General features: G+C 33.7%; 1 protein-coding gene across 1 annotated transcript in view; it reads left to right on the top strand.

Annotated features, from left to right (window-relative positions):
* The window catches only part of Ush2a (usherin), a 763436-nt gene that overhangs the window by 35443 nt on the left and 705895 nt on the right, over positions 1–22098 (top strand). The gene's annotated exons all lie outside the window — the stretch shown is intronic.

Genomic DNA, 22098 nt, shown 5'->3' with positions numbered 1-22098 from the left:
ATCCTCCAGATACCATGAAAAATTCTACCTCATACTCAGTGTTTCTCTATATCATCATCATCTTGTGGTCAATGACAACATAGTCTTATTTTCTCTCCATTTTTTTCTTATACCATGCTACTCATTTACCACATTGAAAGCCCTTCTGATGAAATATCCAACTCCAAATAACTTCTGGCTACAAACCACTAGTATTCAGATCCCAGATCCTGAATTGTCTTTGGACTTATCAGGTTCCCTCAAGGTGTGTGCCCTTCATTTCTAATTTAGGTTGCAAGGAACATGGCTTCAACAGTCTTTCAACTTACTTTATATTTTACTTAATTTTTCTTTATCATTGTTTTACTTTAAATCCTCCTTCTTAAAACATTCATTTGACTGCCTTTTTCTTTTTCTTTTTTCTTTTGGTCTTCTTTTCACCTGTATTTTTATTGGTACATTATAGTAGTATGTAATGGTGAGATTCATTGTCACGTGTTGGCACACACCAAAATATTTGGCCAATATTATTACGTAGTATTTTCCCTTTACCTCCACTTCTTCCTGCTGATCCTTTTCCTCTACTCTACTCTACTCTACTGATCTCCCTTTGATTTTCATGAAAAACTCCCCTGCAAACCCTATTTTCCTCTCTAGCTTCCACATATGAGAGAAAACATACCACCATTGACTTTCTGAGTTTGGTTTATTTAATTTAACATGATATTATCAAGTTCCATCAATTTTCTTGCAAATGACATAATTTCATTGTTTTTTATGGCTGAATAACACTCCATTGTTTATATATACCACATTTTCTTTATCTATCCATCCACTGATGGATAAGTTCCATAATTTGGCTGTTGTGTATTATGTGGCTATAAACATGGGTATGCATGTGTCACTATACACAGTATGATGACTTTAATTCTTTGGATAAATACCAAGGAGTGGGGTAGGACTGGGTCATATGGTGGTTCCATGCCTATACCTCTATACTGATTTCCATATTGGTTGTACTAATTTACAATCCTACCAATAGTATAAAAGTGTTCCTATTTATCAATGGCAGCCATTTTAACTGGAGTAAGATGAAATCTCAGTGTAGTTTTGATTTGTATTGCCCTAATTGATAATGATGTTGAACATTTTTTCATATGTTCATTGGTCATTTGTATTTCTTCTTTTGAAAAGATTCTGTTTAGTTTATTTGCCCATGTGTTAGTAGAATTTAAAAAATTATTTTTGGTGTTAAGTTTTTTGATTCTTTATATATTCTGGATATTAATCTTCTGTCAGAAGAGTAGCTAACAAACATTTTCTCCCGTTCTATAGGTTCTGTATTTACATTCTTGTTTTCTTTACTGTGCAGAAGATTTTTAATTTGATTCTATCTCATTTATTAACTCTTGGTAGTATTTCCTGAATTTTAGGGATCCTATTGAGAAAGTTGTTGCCTGTGTCTATAGGTTGGACTGTTGACCCCCGCCCCCCCTGCCCCAGGAATTGAGTAGATTTTGATCTAGTTCCTAGGTTTTTGATCCATTTCAATTGACTTTTGTGCATGGTAAGAAATAGGAAACAACTCTCACTCTATATAGAGATAATCAGTTTCCCCAACACTATTTGTTAAAAAGGCCATCTTTTCTCCAGTGTATGTTTTTGGCACCTTTGTCAAGAATCAGATGACTGTTTCTGTTTGAGTTTGTCCCTCTTTTCTATTTGTGTCTGTTTTTATGTGAGTACCATGCCATTTTTGTTACCATAGTTCTGTAGTATAATTGTGATGCCTCCAGCACTGCTTTTATAGCTTATAATTGTGTTGGCTATTCTGGGTCTTCTGTTCTTCCAATTGAATTTTAGGACTATTTTTTCTAGTCCTGTGACGAATGCAATTGGTATTTTAATGGGGATATCATCGAATCTCTATATTGCTTTTGGTAATGCAACCATTTTGATAAATATTAACTCTGCCCATCCATGAATATGAGGTCTTTCGATCTTCTTAGATCGTCAGTTTCTTTCTTCGGTGTTCTATAGTTTTAAATGTAGAAGTCTTTCACCTCCTAGATTTATTCCTAAGGATTTTTATTTGTTTGAAGATATTGTGAATTTTATTGTTTTCCTGATTTTGTTTTTTCTTTCTCAGCAGGTCACGATGCATATGTAAGAAAGTTACTTATTTTTTAATGTTGATTTGTAACCTGGTACTTTGCTGAATGTGTTTATTAGATCTAGCAGTCTTCTGTTGAAATATAGGATCTTATCTAAAGTGATAAACAGTGATAATTTAACTTCTTCCTTTTCTGTTTTTTCCTTTATTTTCTTCTCTTGCCCAATTTCTCTGCTTAGAATTTTTACTGCTAACTTGAGTAGGAGTCGTAAGAGTATTCATCTTTGAGTAGTTCCAGATTTTAAAGAAATGGTTTGTTTTTCTCTATTGTGATGTTGTCTTTCTGTTTGTTGTGTATAACCTTGAGGATGTTGAGGTAGATTCCTTCTGTCCCTAGTTTCTTCAGTATTTCTATCATGATGGATAGTGAATGTTGTTGAAGGCTACCTTTGCATCTATTGACATGACTAAGTGATTTTTGTCCTTAATTCTATTTATATGGTGAATTACACCTGTTGACTTATTGTATGTTAGACCATCCTTCCATTCTTGGTATAAAAACAACTTGGTCATGACATACAATCTTTTAAATATGTTGTTGAATATCATTTGCTAATATTTTACAAAGGCCTTTTATATACAAGTTCATCAGGGATATTGGTTGGTAGTTTTCTTTCTTTGATGTGACCATATCTGGTTTTGGTGTGTGGGTGATACTGGTTTCATAGAATCACTTGGAAATGTTCCATTTCTTTCTATCTCATGGACTAATTGAGGTGCATTGGCATTGTTCTTCTTGAAGGTCTGTTAGAATTTAGCCAAGAAGCTATCTAGTTCTGGGCTGTTCTTTCTTGGAATTATTTTTATTATTGCTTTTATCTTATTGCTAGTTATTGGTATATTTAGCTTTTATTTGTCCTCTGGATTCAATTATGTATGATCATATTTGTATAGAAGTATAGATATTTTTTCTAGATTTTCTAATTTATTGGACTATAAATTTTCAAAATCATCTGTAATCATCTTCTGGATACCTGTGATATGTGTAGTGATTTCTTCTATTTATTTTAAATTTGTTAATTTGGGTATACTCTTTTTCTTTAGATTATTTTGGCTGAAGGGTTTTGGCTGAAGAGTTATCAATCTTGTTTATCCTTCCAAATAACAAACCTATTATTTCATTGCTTCTTTGTTTTTTTTTTCAATTCTTTTTTAGTAATTAATTTAGTTTAATAAGTTTAATAAACATTTGAATAATAGTGTCCTAATTATATCATTTTGTGTATTCTATTGTTTTTTTAGGTTTTTCACATAAATAACCCAATTTATCACAGAAAAAATAATTGATGTCAAACAATCAAATTATATCTCCTGTCATGTACAACTAAAAAGAACAAATAAAAAGAATAAAGTAAAATTATATCTCAGAAAAAAACTTTCATCATTAGGCTACTATGAAAGTGGACAAGCTTAGTAAATTTTAATCTTTTAAAAGGATGTTCCTTGTACTTATACAAAAATGTATACATGTAATGCATGTGAGTGCATGTATGTGTATGTTTCATTATATTGATTTACTAATTTTTAGTGACTATTATAATATAATTGTTTTATAATGGCATTTATGTGGGCAGTTTTATTGTATCATGAAATATGCTACAGCTTGGAGAATTTCCCACATTTGAGGTCTCGGTTGTTCAAAGAGAAATTTTATGCTTTGAGTAGACAAAAAGAAAACAACAGCAAGAATTTCTTCTTATCATTTCTTTTATTAACTTGTTCTTTTTAGAAATACAAGATAGTAGAGTATTTTTAATTTCATTGATTTTTTTACTCTAATATTATTTCCTTCTTTTTACTGTTTTTGCAAGCATTTTTTTTCTTCTTGTTTTTCATCATTAGGTTATTTGGGATGTTTCTGGTTTTCTTCTGTAGGCAATCAGCTATAAATTTCACTTAGAACTGCATTCCAGGGCCCCATAGGGTTCTAGTATGTTGTCTCACTGTTTTTGCTTGATTTAAAAATTTTCAAACTTCTCCCCTGATGTCTTCTGTCACCAATTTATCATTCAAAAGTGTGTTCACTCTCCATGTATTTGTATAGTTTCTGTATTTTTTGGGAATTGATTTGTAATTTCATTACATTATCATCAGATAGGGTGCAAAGTGTGTGTTTATACACACACACACACACACACATATGTGTGTGTATATATATATATATACACACACACACACACATATATGGATCTATTAATGATTACTTTCTTCCTTAAAATATGATCTATTCTATTTTTGAGAAGATTTGATGAGTAGGTGAAAAGAAAGTGTACTTGCCTGTTGTTGGATGAAGTATTCTGTACATGTCTATTTAGTCCGTTTGACATATAGTGGTTTTTAGGTCTGAAGAGTCTTGTACTAAGCTTATATCTGGATGACCTATCAATTGATGAGAGAAATATATTGAAATCACCTAGTATTATTGTACTGGAGTCTGAGTCTTTGAGTAGTGTATGTTTTATGTCATTAGATGCATCTACATTTGGGATATCAATATTTACGATTGTTATATCTTATTGTTGAATTGTTCCCTTTACCTGTATAAAAAGTGACATTATTTATTTCTTTTTGAAAGTTTTGTCTAGAAGTCTGCTTTGTCAGATACGAAAATAGCCTCTCCTGCTTGTTTCTGGATTCCATTTGCATGGTGCATCAATTTCCATTATTCAACTTTCAGACAGTTGCTATCATTGCCTGTAAGGTTATCTATTGCAAACAACACATAGTTGGATCTTTTGTAATCCATTCTGCTATTTATGTGATTTAATTGGAGAGTTGTATAATAATGTTATTATACAGAGATGTTTGTAAGCTCATGCCATAATATTTATTTATAATGTTTAATTTGATCCTGTTTCTCATTTGCTTATCTACTCTTCAAATGAGATTTTTCCATTTGTGAACTCTGAGGTGTTTATTATTTCTTCTGTCAATGCATTTCTTTAAGTATTTTCTTCAGTACTGTCTTAGTAGTCATCAATTTTTATAGTTTCTGCTTACCTTGTGAGTTTTTATTTCCTCTTAGATTTTGGAATATAGTTTTGATGGATATAGCAATCTTGATTGACAGTAAGTTTCTTTCAGGGCTTGGAATATATCATTCCAAACCTTCTACAATTTTAGAGCTTGTGTTGAGAAATTCAGAAGTTCTGATTGGCTTGGCTCTAAACATGACATGATATTTTTCTTTTCAAAGGTTTTAAAACTTCTTTGTTCTCTGTGTTGAGCATTATTACATTGCATGTTGGAGAGGGTTTTTTATTTTTTTAAATCTTGTCTATCTGGAGTTCTCAATGTGTCCTGTATCTCAGTGTTCATTTATTTTAATATATTTCTCTCATCAATTGATAGGTCATCCAGATATAGGCTTAGTACAAGACTCTTCAGACCTAAAAACCACTATACGTCAAATGGACTTAACAGACATGTATGGAATACTTCATTTGGGAAATGTTCTGTTATTATTTCCCTGAAGTGGTTATCCATGCCATTAGTGTGCATCTCACAGCCCTCTTTAATTCCAATGATTCTTAATGCTGTCCCAGAATTCTTGCATATTCTGGTCCTGGTTACTTATTGTCTTTAATACTGTCTGAATGTTCAAGGGTAGCCATTTGATCTTCCAGCTCTGATATTCTATCTTCATCATGGTGTATTCTATTATAATATGAACTGAACATTTTATTTGATTTATTTTAACTTTCATTTTCAAGATTTCTATTTGGTTCTTTTCCAAGATCTTTATTTCCTTATTGAATTTTTCATTCATATACTGTGTTATCCTCCTTTAAATTCATTCAGTTGTTTTTCTGTGTTCACTTGGAATTCATTGATCATTTTTATAACCATTAATTTGAATTATTTGTCTGATATTTTATCTGCTTTATCTTTGGAGTCAGTTGCTAGTGAATTGCAAACTTTAGGACACATCATGTTACCTTCTACTTAATATTTGTTGTATTCCAGATTTGTGTTTTATGCATCTGTTAGGATATATTGCTCCTCCACTCTTCAGTGTGGGCCTTTTAAGGGCACATTCTTCTTTTGACAGTGTGTTGTAAAGTTATCTAGATTTAAGACCTCTCATAGATGTGCTATCTACAATCTTTGTGTTAATTCTGTTTGCTGTAGAACTGAATGTATGGGACTGAGGGTGCCACCTAGCTATTCCTACTCAGGGCCTGGTCATTAGTTTGGGTTTTGTTTTTGGTTTCTTGTCTCTTCTATTCTTTGTATTAAAGTATTGTTGAAGTTTGAATGTGGTTAATTTATGTGAATAATAAACTGCACTGTTCCTTGGCTGAGTTTATTTCAGGAGCAAAGCCTCTACCCTGAGCACTTCTAGTATCATTGTAGATTTCCAGAACTTCTGGAAAAGTGGAAAACATTAGGAACAACTGAGGCAAATAAGATACAGCATTAATATAAATTACTAGTGCCCACTATGATATCTGTCACCCTAATTACCACAGAAACAAGAATGGTGTGATCGACAGTTGCCAAAGTAAAAACAATAAATAGTCATGAACTAGCTCTGGTATTAAACAGTGGATGTCGACCACGCCATCCACAGTACTAACAGCAGCAAGAATATGAGTGGTAGGACAGGAGTTATACAAACAAAATAGTTCTAAAAGAGGGTCAAAATAGAATTCATTAAAAGAATAGAAAAAGTTATATGAAGGTAAAATAAAATTCAGAATATTCAAACTGTGGACAGATAGAATGCAGAAGAGATGTAGCAAGTGATAGCTATATAGGAGGAGAAAAATTTTAAAAAGTAAAGGGAAAGAAAAAACAAGAGAATTTGGCTATAAATGGAGAATAAAAAAGGAGAGGAAGAGAAACAAGAGAAAGAAACAAAATCGAAATAAACAAAAAGCCCTACATCTCAAAGGATAAGGAAAAATTATTATTAAAAAGATTAAAAATAAGAAAAAAACATGTAAAAGAGAGAGAGAGAGAGAGAGAGAGAGAGAGAGAGAGAGAGAGAGTGTGTGTGTGTGTGTACACCAATCTTCATAGAAAGAAAAAAAACACAGAAAAAGGAAAAAAAATTATTTTTAATGAAAATGAAAGAATTGTATTCACTGATACGGTCAAAATCTGTCTAGAAAGATGGATTGTCATTACCCATGTCCTCTTTTCCCTTTCTTCTTGGGCTATGTATTGAGAGAGAAAGAAACGACTTTTAACATCTTCCTGTTTTTATGTTGCTCACTGAGATGCCAACTGGAGTGAACTAAAACTGAACCTCATCGAAATGGCTCCCAACTTTCCTTCTTACTAGTATAATGGAGAGGGGACTGGGAAATACTGTCAATTGGAATTTTGTGTATTTCCAAGGTGGGATTCCTGCAGAGTTCTAAACAAAAGTGGGGATTAGGTCTAACCAGACCTTAGGGAATTCGTTTGTGCCGCACCTTCTCTGGGGAAATTAGACCAATACACCTCTATGGCCAGGAAGATGCTGATCTCTGCTGGGAGTGTGAATTTCAGGAGCCTCCCAAAGGTCTCACTCACATCCATTGCCCATGAATGTGGCTCTCCCAGGCTTAGTCCCTGAGTGTTGTTATGACTGCCTGTTCAGTTTCCTGATCTTCTTCAGCTGGTAACAGGAGTCCCCCAAAAGTGAGTTGCATTCCCCTCTGAGTTTCTGACTCAATTCCCCTGGGTATAATCTTCTCAGTGTGTGTTTCACTCACATTCTCCTAGCTACACCCTAGGCCACATGGTAAGTACTTGCCAGGACAGTGTGGCATTGTTTACTATGATTGCTAGGGCTCCCACAGCAGTAAGCTGCAGCATGACTCCCTCAAAGTGGCTCCCACTTCAATTCTCTGCTTGCCAGGGGAGTGAGACGGAGCACTTCTCGGACACCAGTTCACTGATCATCCTCTGGATCAACTAAGTACAGGCTGCTTTTCTGATCTAAAATTTTTTTTCTTTTTTTAAATTGATTTTTTAAAAAAATAAATGACAGAAGAATACATTATAATTCTTATTACACATATACAGAACGATTTTTCATATCTGGTTGTATATAAAGTATATTGACACCAATTCGTGTCTTCATACATGTAATTTGGATAATGATGTCTATCACATTCCACCATCCTTGCTAATCCCCTACCCCCTCCCTTTCCCTTCCACCCCTCTGCCCTATCTAAAATTCATCTATTCCTCCCATGCTCCCCCTCCCTACCCCACTATGAGTCAGACTCCCTTATATCAGAGAAAACAAAAATTCCATTGTGTATATATGCCACACTTTTTTTAATCTGCTCATCTACTGAAGGGCATCTAGGTTGGTTCCACAGTTTAGGTATTGTGAATAAACATTGATGTGGCTGTGTCCCTGTAGTATGCTGTTTTTAAATCCTTTGGGTATAGATTGATTTACAAATTTCTTCTGTGTTGAATTTGTCCATTGTGTTCCTCTCTGTTTATATAATCCCTTCCCTCGGTGGTGAAGCAGCATCATTGCCACACTGGTTTAGACCCAATATACTCTTTCTTAATTTTTGTTCAATGAAGGCACATTTCTGAGTCTCTAAGACACTCTGTCTGGTATTGAATTTTAGTCAATTCCCTCTTTCACCAGCCTGAGAAGCAGTGCTCTTGGAATCCTGAGCCATAAAGCAACTGGTAAGGCAGCCTTCCTCTAATCTGCCACCCTGGATCTCCCCTTGGCTGCCTTTTAATTCCTATATATAAACTGCAGAAACATATTGAAGAAAGCAAACAGGTATGTGGATTAAGACCATTATGAATTAAAGATTTCCAGTTGGAGCTGAACCTTCAGTGCAGCCCCAGGGTAAATTTCAAAGGTACATTATTTGTTCAAAGAATGTGCTTAACTTAACTTTGTTACATATTGACAAATTGCCTTAGAAATAGTTTGACCAATTCGGACTCCTCCCAAAAGTGAACCAGCATGCCTGTTCCTCAAATTCTAGTCAATAGAGGGAATTACCTTTTTCATTTTTCCCATCTCTTGGACAAAATAATTCACTTGGCATGTCTTAGTTATCTAGCTTATTGGTCAACCATATGTATTTTTTTTTCTTGTGATCAAATTCTGTACATTGCTTTTTCTTTTTCAATAAAGAGGTTTTTATTTTTATTGATAATTAAGTATTTTGATATACTTAAGAGTGTTTTCTCTTTAGTAATTTAAAGGAATAAAATTCATTTTAATTTATACTAATGAGTATTTAAATTGATATGTAAATATAATTTAAACTGTATTATTTAATTCACAAATTTCAGATAAGAGGTTGTTAATTCCCACAGGAAAATAAGGGAGTTATTATACCTTTGCTTTTACCATTCTTTCTTCTCACATCCCAGTATTTGTGGGAATAAGTAGGGATTCTTATGCCAGTATATTATAGCAAAATATTTATATTAAAATTGTTGTTTTTATTTCAAGCACTGTAACATTTTATAACCGTTCATTTTAAAAGTTGTATTGAATATTTAAATGAATCCAATACTCATTGAGCATCTTTTATAAAATAATTATCTAATTTCTTAATTTGTTAGACCCTTCTAAATAAAGCATTTTCATTTTTTTGAAAGGGAAAATGACTGGTGATATACTTCTTGAATTCTTACATGTTGAAAATGTCTAATGCCTGTATTAATGAAAAAGATGAATTATTATAAAATGCTTTTCATATTCCCTCTCATTCCTGAGTTTTTGATAAACTGTATCATATTTATGAAGAGATTGTTTTCTTTCGTTTCCAACTGGGAATTGAACCCAGGGGCACTTGACCACTGAGCAACATCCCCAGTCCTTTTTATTTATTTTAAAATTTTGAGACAGGGTATTGCTGTTGCTCAGGCTGGTCTTAAACATTCTTATAGGTTTCTACTCTTATCGTTCAAATTCTGGGACAGCCAGCATATATCTTGGTGTTAATGTTTATGTTTTTCCTTGGGAATATGGTAAACTTTTCTTGGATGAGTATCTTGCTCTCTTTTCATTGCTCTCTTTTCATTCTATTAATGTCTTGAGTTTTTTTTTTAATTGTGAATGGACCTTTAATTTTTAATTTATTTAATTGTGGTTCCTAGAATCGAACCCAGTGCCTCACACATGCTAGGCAAGTGCTCTACCACTGAGCCACAACCCCAGCCCTAATGTCTTGAGTTTTTATCTTATTTGTTTTCTTCAGATATCCATTCTATAAGATTAGTGGCCAACATTGTTTCTTCCTCTCATATTCAAGATACATTAAAACTCCTTTCCAAAGGTCTTTCTCTTCATAGTCCCTTGCCTAACATGTACCTTTTTTTCTGTATACTCTCCCTAGGAAACCCCATTCACAATCATGACTTCCAATACTCTTTTTAATACTCATGATTGCAAATCTGTTATTCCTAAATTTACATTGCTACAATGCCATCAATGAGCTTTCATAATTCAAGTAGTAGTATTCTAAGTTTTAAGCTTCCTTAGCTTGAATAGAAGACACCTGTACAACAATTGCACAACCCCATGTCCTGTGAGGACTCTTCTTACACCTTTCATTCCAGTAACATTGAGTTGTTCTCCAAATGCAGTCATTTCCTTACGTGTGTATAACTGCCTCTGTTCTTTACTATAAGTGATGTCCCCTACTATGCACACAGCTTAAACCTACTTCACCTTTGACTCTTTTTTCATCAAATTCTTCAAGAAGCCTTCTAAAAATATCAATCTGAATAGAGATGCACTCATTCTTCTTGTGAAATCATCACAATTAACTCAATGGTTCTATTTTGTTCCTCACTAAACTCTAAAACTTCTAGGTCAAAGATTTTACCTTATTTACTATTGTTTCCTTCAGGGCTTGGCATCGTGTCTGAATGTGGTCAATTCTCAATAAATATATTTTAATAAATGGATGAATAAGTGAGTCAATGAATGGTGGCATCATCTGAGATTGGGATGCAGTTGGAAATAGGACAACCTATTAAGAAGCTCCTTCCAGAATACAGATGAGAGGCATTAATGGGTGGAATATGTAGCAGGAGAAAATTAAAGGAAAAAGCAAGTTTATTACATAAATTAATTGGAAAACCGAATTTAACTTCTATTTTGGAGACTAGTGGAACTAAAATAAGTATTATAATAATCTTATAATGATAAGTATTATTATAATAATCTTAAAAATGTCTTTACAGTATGGATGCAAGTTGTAGCTGTAATCTTCCTTAACTTGTGTTTTGTATGTTGTAATATTTTTAATTGTTCCTTCTTCCTTTTTTTCCCCTATAGCATTTTTGTCTCTAAAATGGACCTACATGTAAAAAGTGCTTTCTTTCTACAACTGTGATTACATTCTTCCTTTGCATAAATCAATCTTGTGCTCACTGTCACTTATACCCTGGAGAACGAATTCTTCCTTTCCTTTAGCAAGATGTTCAGATCCTTTGAAATTTATCAGACGACATCTGCAACTCATCATCCTTCTGCATACTTTAAACTTTGACCCCAATATTTTCTGAGTGTCTTAAACATATGTGCTTAGTGATCTCCATCAAAAGTCTTTATAGCTGCCTTCATGCAGTTTCTCCTCCATTGTACATTTCTTACTGAATTCTCATTTCCTTTATATGTGTTTCAGTGACCAGTTCAAATGCAACATCCTTCATAAAAAATCATTCTTAAGACAAATGTTCTATGTTTTCTTGTATGTGAAAGCTAGAAGGAAGACTATCAGGGTAGATGAAGGGAATAAGTGGAAGAAAAGAGTAAAAGGTAAGGGGTAGTAATGGGGAGTGAAATTGACCAAGTTATGTTTACATGATAATTATAGAATTATGTTTAAATTAATAAGTTTTAGTAAGTTTAAATAATTATGTAAACATAATGATTACATGGGTAGATTTTATTGTACATTAATAGATTTTGCATAAATCAGACTTTTTAATTTGTTGAAGGCAAGTGCTTTTATTTCTTTATATATGCAAAAGACACAGAAAATATCTATTGTATATTGAATATTAAATATAAGTAAATAAATAAGCAAGTAAAAAATTTGAATTTGGTAAAAGATGATGATAATGAGAAGTGATGTGTGCTAAAATGCATAGCTCAAGCTATTTTCTGAAGAATTTGTGAACATTTACAGCTTTGCTAAATTCTATATAAATCTTCTTCAATATCCTCTTTCCCATTGGTGATTATTTTGTGGTCTCCTCCATTAATGCTGGTTATGTAGTCCATTGTTCTCTTTTCTCCAATTAGTTATATATATATATATATGAATATATATATATATATATATATATATATGAATATATAAAATATATATTAATATTATATATTAATATCTATATTATATATTATACATAGTATTGTATATATTATATATATATATTACTATATGTATTATATATAACATATTATGTATATATATATTATACATATACATGCCTTTATTTACTTATTTTTTTATGTGATGCTAAGGATGGAAGCCAGTCCTCACACATGCTAGGTTAGTGCTCTACCACTGAGCCACCACATCCACCCTCTAATTACTTAAAAAAAAATGTTTAAACTCATTGTTCTGGTTTTCTTTCTCCCATGTTTTTATTTTACTCTAAATTCAGTGATATTCTTTCCTTTCCACAGATGTATTTATACTCATTGTTCTCTGAAATCCATTGCATCCCAGAAAATAGCTAGAATTTGTTTCAAAATAGTTCACATTCTCTTAACTTGTCATAGAAATTAAGAAGCACACATACACTGTCCTCCTTTCACATCCCACATTACTTTTTCTTTGTTCTTTTTTTTAACATCTGTGGTTTCTGATTTTTCAGGATCCCACCTCATACTCTGCCTCTTGCTGAGAATGTTGTTTCCTGGTAAATAGGAAGTAGTAATAGCAGCATTGGTAAACATTTTGGGCTAGATGGAAGATACTCTATTTAAAATGTATATACTGAATGATCTTCCACTTAACTGGAGAGAAACTTGCCCCTAGTTTCCAGCCTCTTACATTTTCTCTTATTTTATTTCTCAGTGACTTTTGCAGTAACTATTAATTTGGTGTCATCTTCAGATTTCATTTACAGACTTGCATATCATTAATGAAAACCTGAAATACAACTGGAATTCTGTATCAATTCTTCCCTTAATAAGTATGTAATTTTAAGTGACATTGGTTGAATTCAAGCCCATATAAAATACTATTTCAAGTAAGTTTGCATTTTTAAACATGAGGCTCCTTGGTTCAATTATTTGTTTTATTCATTTTGTCCTCAGTTCCTTTGCAGCATCCTATGATAAGCTTGTCCATTGAAATATATATATTCCTTCTAACATCTGCTCAGAGCATGAGTGCTGGAGCCCCCTGGGGAGGTTAAATGTAATTTGTTTGATTGGATAGCTCCAGCTTTTCAATTGTTTTCTTTTCCTTAGAGAAATAGAAACTTTCCAGCTTCAGGTCAATTGGTACAATGGTTGGATTCAGATGCAATGACACTTCTTCCCCTTGTAAGACTTGAGTCCCTCTGAGAAATCCTTGGGAAATCTGTTGACAACTTATTGTCATCTAGCTAGTCTGATGGCATAAATGATTTAGACACTGATTCCTGGTAGTGTGAAATCCTAATAGTAAAGTGAAACTGAGAATCTCAAATGCATGGAAAACAAAGCACTTAAGTATTGACTATGTTCATTGCTTATAGTTTATTCTCTGCTATTTTTTACTGGAATAAAAAAAGGATTTTTAAATTTAACCTGTTTAGTCATCAGCAGCTGATCAAATGTGTTGCTATAAGGTATACAAAAGAGTACAGTTAATATTAAAAAATCCACGAAAATGGAAAGCAAATAGGTAAAGGATAATATAACCCAAAGTATATATGCAGAGAAAAATCCTGGCAGGAACAGCATTGAGTTGTGGTTGCTGCAACAGAGAGATGACAGACTCCAGAGGCAAGGGACGAATGGGTGTGACTGCTGAGGACCTGGATTGCAAATAGCACTTGGCAGCAACAGTCTGGGTCAGCTTCTCAAGGCTCTTCTCCATCACCAGACATCAGGCAGTGGAGAAAACTGACCTCAATTTGGAGAATAGAATGTGGGCTCTAAGGCCATGAGAAGGCAGGTGAATGGAACCAGGAGGCAGCAGAGTCTCCTTGCCAAGAAAATGAGTTGTTCACCTACTCTTGTCTCACAATGATTGAATCCAGTTTAGGATGAGCAGAAACACATCTATAGACAGATACAGTGTCCACCTAGTAGAAGCGTCAGAAGATGTAACAGAATGGATAGGGAAGAAATCATAGAAATTATATAAATCACTCAATTTGAACCAAAGGACTTTGTTCTGCGTGTTAAGACTATTGCAGTTAACCGAGTTCATATTATTTTGTATGTGTACATATGCATGTTGAGGGATGAATGAAGAGAGAAAAAAAAAACCCTAAATAGGAAATATATTGAGATAGAAGTAGTATTCAAAAAATTAAAATAGGACACTATGATAGAAAGTTATTGGATATAATTTTGGTGTATGTATGGTGCTAAGATCTCCCTGACATGCTAATAGTTAAGCTAAGATCTGTATAACAGATTTCACTAATCCCACGTCTCTTAATCCCCACGACTAATGGTATTCATAAATTATGATTCAAAGGTGAATTTGTGAAAAGTAGAGGTAAACTACCACCTCATTATATCTACACGGGTGGGAAGTTATACTGATTTACAAACATCCATTGTTACAAGAGCAAGGAGAAACAAAGCACCACTGAATATGTAGAACAGCAAGCATTATATGAGAGACAATGGATGTTATGCTGATTTTTATATTAGCTATTACAACCATAGTAATTGTCACCCTTACCTTTTAATCATTTCACCCTTTAATACCCACTCTCATTCTTTGCTTTATATGACATATACTGAGAATACTTATAAGCTCATTATTTTTCTTTCTAATGAATAAAAAGAAACCTGAATGTTTTTCATACCAACTTTTATTATCTGGACCTCAAATTTCTGAGACCTGTCAACCTTTGTGGAAATCTAATCCAGGCTTTGCAAAGAGAGAAGAGCTATTCTAAATACACAGCCCCACCAAATTTGAAACTTTTTTGGGGGGGCAACTTCTGCTTACTTGGGGAAAAATGGCATAGGAAAATATATGTAAGAATTGAACCGAATAGGAAAAAATGAATATTTTCAAGATTGCTACTCAAATCTTCCAATCTAATTGCCAAAATGAAGTTCTTCAGATAATGTAAATGTTCATTCATTTTTTTCTCAATTCATGGAATGACCTAATTTTTTTCCTGGTTTTAAAAGGGGTAAAAGACAGGAAACTGTTGAATAGTATGCATTTGTCCCATAAATAGCTATTTTTTTGTTTAGGGCTCAAATATCCTTGAATAAAAGATGAATATTTTGTTTAGTCCCTTCTTTCTGTTTTCTTTTTTAATCCTAATTAAATGTGTGAGTTTCACCATTGCTAACTAACAAAAGACTAGACAATTACTACCTGATCAGCTTCAGGACAAAGAGGACCTTTAAATAAGGGTCACTATGAAGACCTTATTCTCAATTCTAGTATATCTTTAAAAATAAAACAATGCATATCAGATTTTACGCCATTTCTCTGAAGTAAGTTAAAGAGCATATTTTCCCTTTGACTTAAAAATGACTTCTTCATTTAGTTTATGAAACATTTTTAGTAATTTTTTCTCAGTACTGTCTTTGGATCTAAATAATATTTGAGGATACATAGCTAGGAGATACGTACTTATGGAAAGTCAAGCATTTTTAGAATATAAAATTAATAAAGCCTTTCATTTAATGGGATATCCCATCATCATTGGACATTTTAGCAGATAAAACTTCTGCATAGTGTAAGTGGGCATTGACCTCTGTTTTGTTTATGTGTAAGACTCTTCTACAAATGGCTGTTTAGGAGCACAGTGATTAAATACTAATTTGAAATCTAGTTTTTTAGACTATAAAAACATGATTTTCTATATAGCTGTATGTCAAGGGCTTGATTGATAACTATTCTCATTTGAGGTCAGCTGACCTTTGGTTTACTCTCTGAATGTTGAATCTACCATTTTCATTACCCTTCTACAGGAATGATCTGACTCAATGATATGCAACTTCATCACTACAATATAAAGAGATGATAACAAAAGCCAGGTATTTTTTGGGGGGGGGAGTGAGAAAGGTGATTTTAAATTTAAATCTTCATTTATTAAAGATATTAAAAGAATGGAAATTGGTGAATGAAACAATCTATTTTGTGCAATGAACTATTGCCTGCTTCTAGAATCAAAATTAAAGCCAATCACTCAAGATTTTTAAACCAAAAAAAAAAGGTGGTGTGGGGGGTGGTGGCGTTGATCAGGATCAGTTGAAGTCTTGGTGTAACAACTGTTTTTACATTTCCTTTTGAGATTTTGTCTTTTCCTCTACTTATTCTTCTACCACTCTCATGCTTTGCTAACTCCTGTTTGTTTATAGATGAAATTTCATTCATTCAGGGCAGATTCCATGAGTGCCCAGTGATAACTAAGTAATGACTGCTCTATGGAATGAGGGAGTAGCAAGGGAACAAATCGGCAAAAGGACACCAAACTAATCCTGCTCTCATAGAGTTCATATTCTAGGCGGAGAAGGGAAAGTATTGCTAAAGAAGCACAATAAGCAATATGACAGGTGTGGATAAGGAAGATAATCTGACAGGAAGGAAATTTTAAGGATTGGGAGATCATAGGTTTCCACAGGGGTAGTTACGAGAGGTTTAGCTAAAATAATATTTGAGGAAACACGAAGGAGAAAACTCTTTCAGGGAGTAAGCCTGCAGATGTCTATCAGAACAATGTCTAAGGAAGGAACAGAAAATGCACAGACCTGGAGGCACAAAGTACCTGGAATAATTGAGGAACAGCCAGGAGGGCAGTAGCTAGAACAGAGAGACCACAGGGGCATCCTAACAGCATAAGCTGAAGAGGTAGCAGAGCCAGATTGTGTAGGGCTTGGTAGATCTTTGTCTTTTACTTAGGGTAAGAACTGGCTGAAGAATCTGGTTTTTTACAAAAAGAGTATAAGTGTGTTCATATGGATGATCTCTTTTTGCTTTAGCAAGAGTGTGTGGACTGTGTTCTTGAGAGTGAGGGGAAAAAACCAAGGATACTGCTTACAGTCTACCCAAGAAGTAGAGGAGGTGGTGGCTTGGGCCAGCAGAGACCCTCAAAGCAGGGTAGGTGGTGAGCTGTGAGTAGATTCTGGATATATTTTGAAAGTAGGATCTCTGGATTTGCTGATGGAGTGGATGAGAAACATCAAAGAGAGCCATCAAAGAGGACTCGAAGGAATCTGGTTTGAGCAACTGGATGAACACACTTAAAAAGTTCCAGAGCTGGGAGAGCTGGAGAAGAAGTGGATTTGGGGGATAAGAGCAGTGCTCTCTTTTGGAACATTTATATTTGAAATTCTTAAAAGACTTCCAAGAAGAGCTGTTGAATAGAAAGATGGATATAGCATTCTATATTAGTTGTCTGAGCTAGAAATAATTATTTGGGAATAATCAATCTGAGGTAGTATTTATGTAGTCAAAAGTGAAGACAATATCAAGGGAAAGTATATAAGCAGAAAGAAGGGAAAAGGACTAACCCTGGGGCACTTCAGAATTTATAACTCTAGGCAAAGAAAAGTATCTAGCAAAAGAGAATAACAGCCCAATGGAAAGGGAAAATTCAGAATTTGATGTATGGAACCTATGAAGACATGTCTTTGGTGGAGGGAGGGGTAACTGGAGATTAATTATGTACAGGAAAATTAATCAAATAAATATATACATTAATGATGATGGGAACCAGGTATCTTCCTTCCAAAGAAGGTTATTACAGATATGGAAGGAGGAAAGAAGAGAGTGACTTTAGGACATTGAATTAGAATTGAAGTTATTAATCTTATTTCAAGTGTGTATAATGTGTGTGCATATAAATATATTTACACAGACACATGGATGTTTAGAAAAAAATATAGAAGTCTTTGTGTACCTCCAGTTAATCTTTCTCTGTGCTATCCATCAGTCTCTATTCACATTCTCTACTTGTGTCCACTGAGAGCAAGAGGGAGGCCTCAAGCAATGACATCTATAGCGCATGACTGGAATTGGTACTGAATCTTTGTTTCTAAATCCCATTCAACATTGAGAAAAAACTGTAATCTGTTGGAGAAATGGCTGATTTCAGGGTTGAGACAGGAAAGCACAAAGTAAGCCTGGATCATCTTAAGTCAGAAAGCAATAGTATACTAAAAACAAATATGGGAATGAGGTTCTATGACATAGAATACATGTGTCATGTCAGTATGACACAGCTTAATAGAGCCTCCAAGGTCCAAACATGGACCTATTTGAGCATTGAAATATGTATTGAGAGCAATGTATTATATTCCACTGAATAGAATAGATTCATGGGTCTCTACTGATAAAAATAAATAACATTGAAAGTTTGATAAGGAAATTTATAGTCCCAATGTGTCTGCTCACAAAATGTTTATTAATTGCAAAAGGGAAAATTGTATTTCTATACTGGAGAAGCCTCACAGATACCCATTAATGCAAACAATTAAAGTTAACATCATTAATAATGGAACAAATAGAAATGGTGTAGCACACAATAAGATGTAATGAGATCACTGTGTCACCTGAATGTAATCACGAGGAAGCATTAGACAAACCCAAATTGACAAGCGATCTACAAAGTAAGTGGGCTGTAATCTTTAGCAGTGTTAAGACTGTGAAAGTCAAAGGAAGATTCAGGAACCCTTCCATATCAAAGGATACCTAAGGGTCAGGATAACTGAAGAAATGAAAATACATCTCTTGGGCAATTGGCAAAAATGGCCTCTGAGGATAAGACGGTAACGCTGTGTCAATATTAATTCCCTAGTTTTGATGGTTATATTGTGCTTAGTTAGGAGAATGTCTTTTTCTGTAGCAAATATGTGCTACAGTACTCAGGGGTAATGGGTCTTTATGTCAATCTGAATTTTAAAAGGTTCAGAAAGTCTTTGTACTCTTCCTGCAACTTTCCTGTAATTGTGAAATAGTCTCTTTTTTATTACTTAAAAAAATACTTATTAGTTGATCTGCTTTATGGATAGAATGGGAAAAGGTTGACAATACAAGCACAGACATCTCATTTGAGGAATATCTCTGTTGCAGGAAAGAGAAATAGGGAAGAATTTCAAGGAAAAAACTTCCAAGATGATTTTTCTTTCCCCTCTTTGGCTTTAATCACTTTATTTCATTGCATTTACCACCTTGCATTGAAAGTATTTTTAGTAACAATTTCCATTATAATTGAAATTAGTAAAAGAAAAGGTCTGTGTTTTACATATCCCATATATGTAGGATCACAATGTGCTCATCACATATTCAAACAACCGGACTATTTTCAAAACAGTTATTGGATTTTAGTAAAAGGACTAGTGAGGAGTTTTCTCTACAAACATGGAGAAAAAATAAGTTAACTTCTTTTTAAGGGCAGGGAATTGTACTTGTTTCAAATAAGTTATAAATTATTTGGACATTTCAATGTGAACTTTTTAGAAATTGATTAAACTGGGGGCTTGACCTGGGGAGATTGCAGCATTTGGAGACCCTTCATAGATACCGAAGGGAGAAAAGCATATCCAAAGCATCAAGCCCAGGTTGGAAAAGTTACACACATAGGCTTTGCTGTAGATTACTTCAAGAATTTGTCTGACATAGGGAGAAAACATAAGAGCATATATGTAGTTGGAAGGCCAAGGGAGGGGAGGAGCAAGAGCTGGAAAATTTATGTGAGTTCATGGAAAATGCAAAAGAAAAATCAAAACCAGAAAAAAACCTTGAAGGTATCTTCATGTGAATTCATTTCCACACACTGTCCAAATAATACAGTCAAAATAAATGAATGTTCACGCAGTTATTCCTTGACTCACTAGTAGTGGGTATAGGTGTACTTTCCAAATTTTCCAAATACTTAAGTGCAACCTACATGGTGAATTTCTGCAAAAGTAACCTTTATGAATAATTATCTTCATTCCTTATTTCATATTGTTTGTATAAATATAGCTTGAAATATTTAATAGACTGGGAATTTACTTGTAATTATATAAAAACCCATGTTAATAAACAAGAGCACTGGAAAACATGTGAAGACGCCTTGTATGATACATTGTGTTCATTAGAAATTAGTGGTGTTTTCTTTCTACTTAGAATTGTAATATAATGTAGATAGTGTTAGTGGTTTTTATTTGAGGTATCAATTAATCAGAATTTATTGAGCTTCTCCCAGCATGAAAGTCGTGCTCATCAAATTTGCAAATGATATAAATCTTGGAGGGATGATATGTGCATTGTTTGACAGACATAGCATCCACAAAGATTTTGACAGTCCAGAGCCATGGCCTAAATATAACAGGATGAAATATAACACACACAAATACTATTCTTACCCTGAGGTCCACTTAACCGGCTGCATATGTATATGATGGGTATATATGACTTAGAAATGATGCAATAAAAAAAAGACTCAGTATTTTAGTGAACAGTCAGCTCAATTTAATTTAGTAATCTTAGCCACATGATGCCACTGTCAAAAATCCTAGCGAGTGATTTTGAATTGTATTAAATAATAATCCTTTAACATTTTGAAAGGTAGCTAGAGATTGTACCATTCCTGAAGTCACATTTTAAGAAGAGGCTAAAAACGATGCCACATTTAGAACATCACAGAAACTGAGCACATCTATCCTGAAAAAGACTTGGGAGAAGGATGGTATTCTTCTTTTTATCACATGGAATAAGAGATTAGATTTATTTAGTATGTTCTAGATTGTAAGACTTATGAACTGAAGTTTTAAGAGGATACCTTTTGGTTCAGCCATTTATAATAATAAAAGCTGTTCAAAGATGAAAGTGTTCTGGAAGTCTGCAGAGGCTTAATGCTAGAATAGTTAAGCCTCTGTATCCTCTTTCTTAATGTGGGATAATAACACTGCAAAATGAGAGGTCAGCCAGATGATATATGTAAAATGTTCAGTACAGTGCTGGGCACAAGGTAAGTGATGATACCATGCAAGGTACATTACCCTTATTATTGTGGGAGGCGTTGACACCACACCTGAATCCAACGCTAGACAGAATTATAGAAGAGACTCAATGGATGGGTCCAATAAACTAAATGGCTGCTATTTCCAAATGCTAATTGGATTTAATTGACTAATTAAAACTAGTTGTTTCAAACAGGCTCTGGTACCATTTGACCACCTCTATGACCTTGAATAACTTCTGTTGTCAATTCTCTGATTCAATGTATGTATAAAGTTGAGATAATAGCAGTCTTGCCTTGGGATGATGTAAAGATAAAAAGAAGAAATAGAGAATGTTTTAAATGCTGCCTGACATACTAATATTTCAATAAATGCTAACTGCTTTTACAATGCTGAAGTAGTTGACAAAGGTTTATTGAAGTATACAGGACTTCAGATGTATATTTCAAAAATGTTGAAAATTGAGTAAAGTCCAGAGAAAGAGCTTGAGTAAATTCTGAAGACAGTGTTAAATACCGCATGATCACCAGACAGTGAAGAAGTCTTACCAATTTGGCTGGAAGTTGGCTGATGTTGAATGATGGAAATAAAATCTGATGAGATAAGTGAGGAAAAATCTCAGAAGACCTTAGTTTTGGGATGGTAAGTAATTGGGAGGTGGAATTCCATGTGTTCTCAGGCAGGGGAATGTAACATACATGCGATATTTTAAAATAACCTTGTAGAGTTTTCGGGATAAATTGTCTTATGCTTAAAAATTACAGATAGTATAGTGGAATCTTTTATGCAAATCCTTTCACTTAGAAATAGAAATTTCTATTTCAGGGCAATTTCTATTTCAGAAAGTCTAAGACTTTTC

Source organism: Marmota monax, unplaced genomic scaffold (assembly GCF_021218885.2).
Source record: "Marmota monax isolate L192 unplaced genomic scaffold, Marmota_monax_Labrador192_F-V1.1 WCK01_AAM20220418_F8-fsc00118, whole genome shotgun sequence".
Classification (NCBI taxonomy): Eukaryota; Metazoa; Chordata; class Mammalia; order Rodentia; family Sciuridae; genus Marmota; species Marmota monax.
Note: the sequence above shows the minus strand (reverse complement) of the source record. Positions and strands in the feature narration are given on the sequence as shown.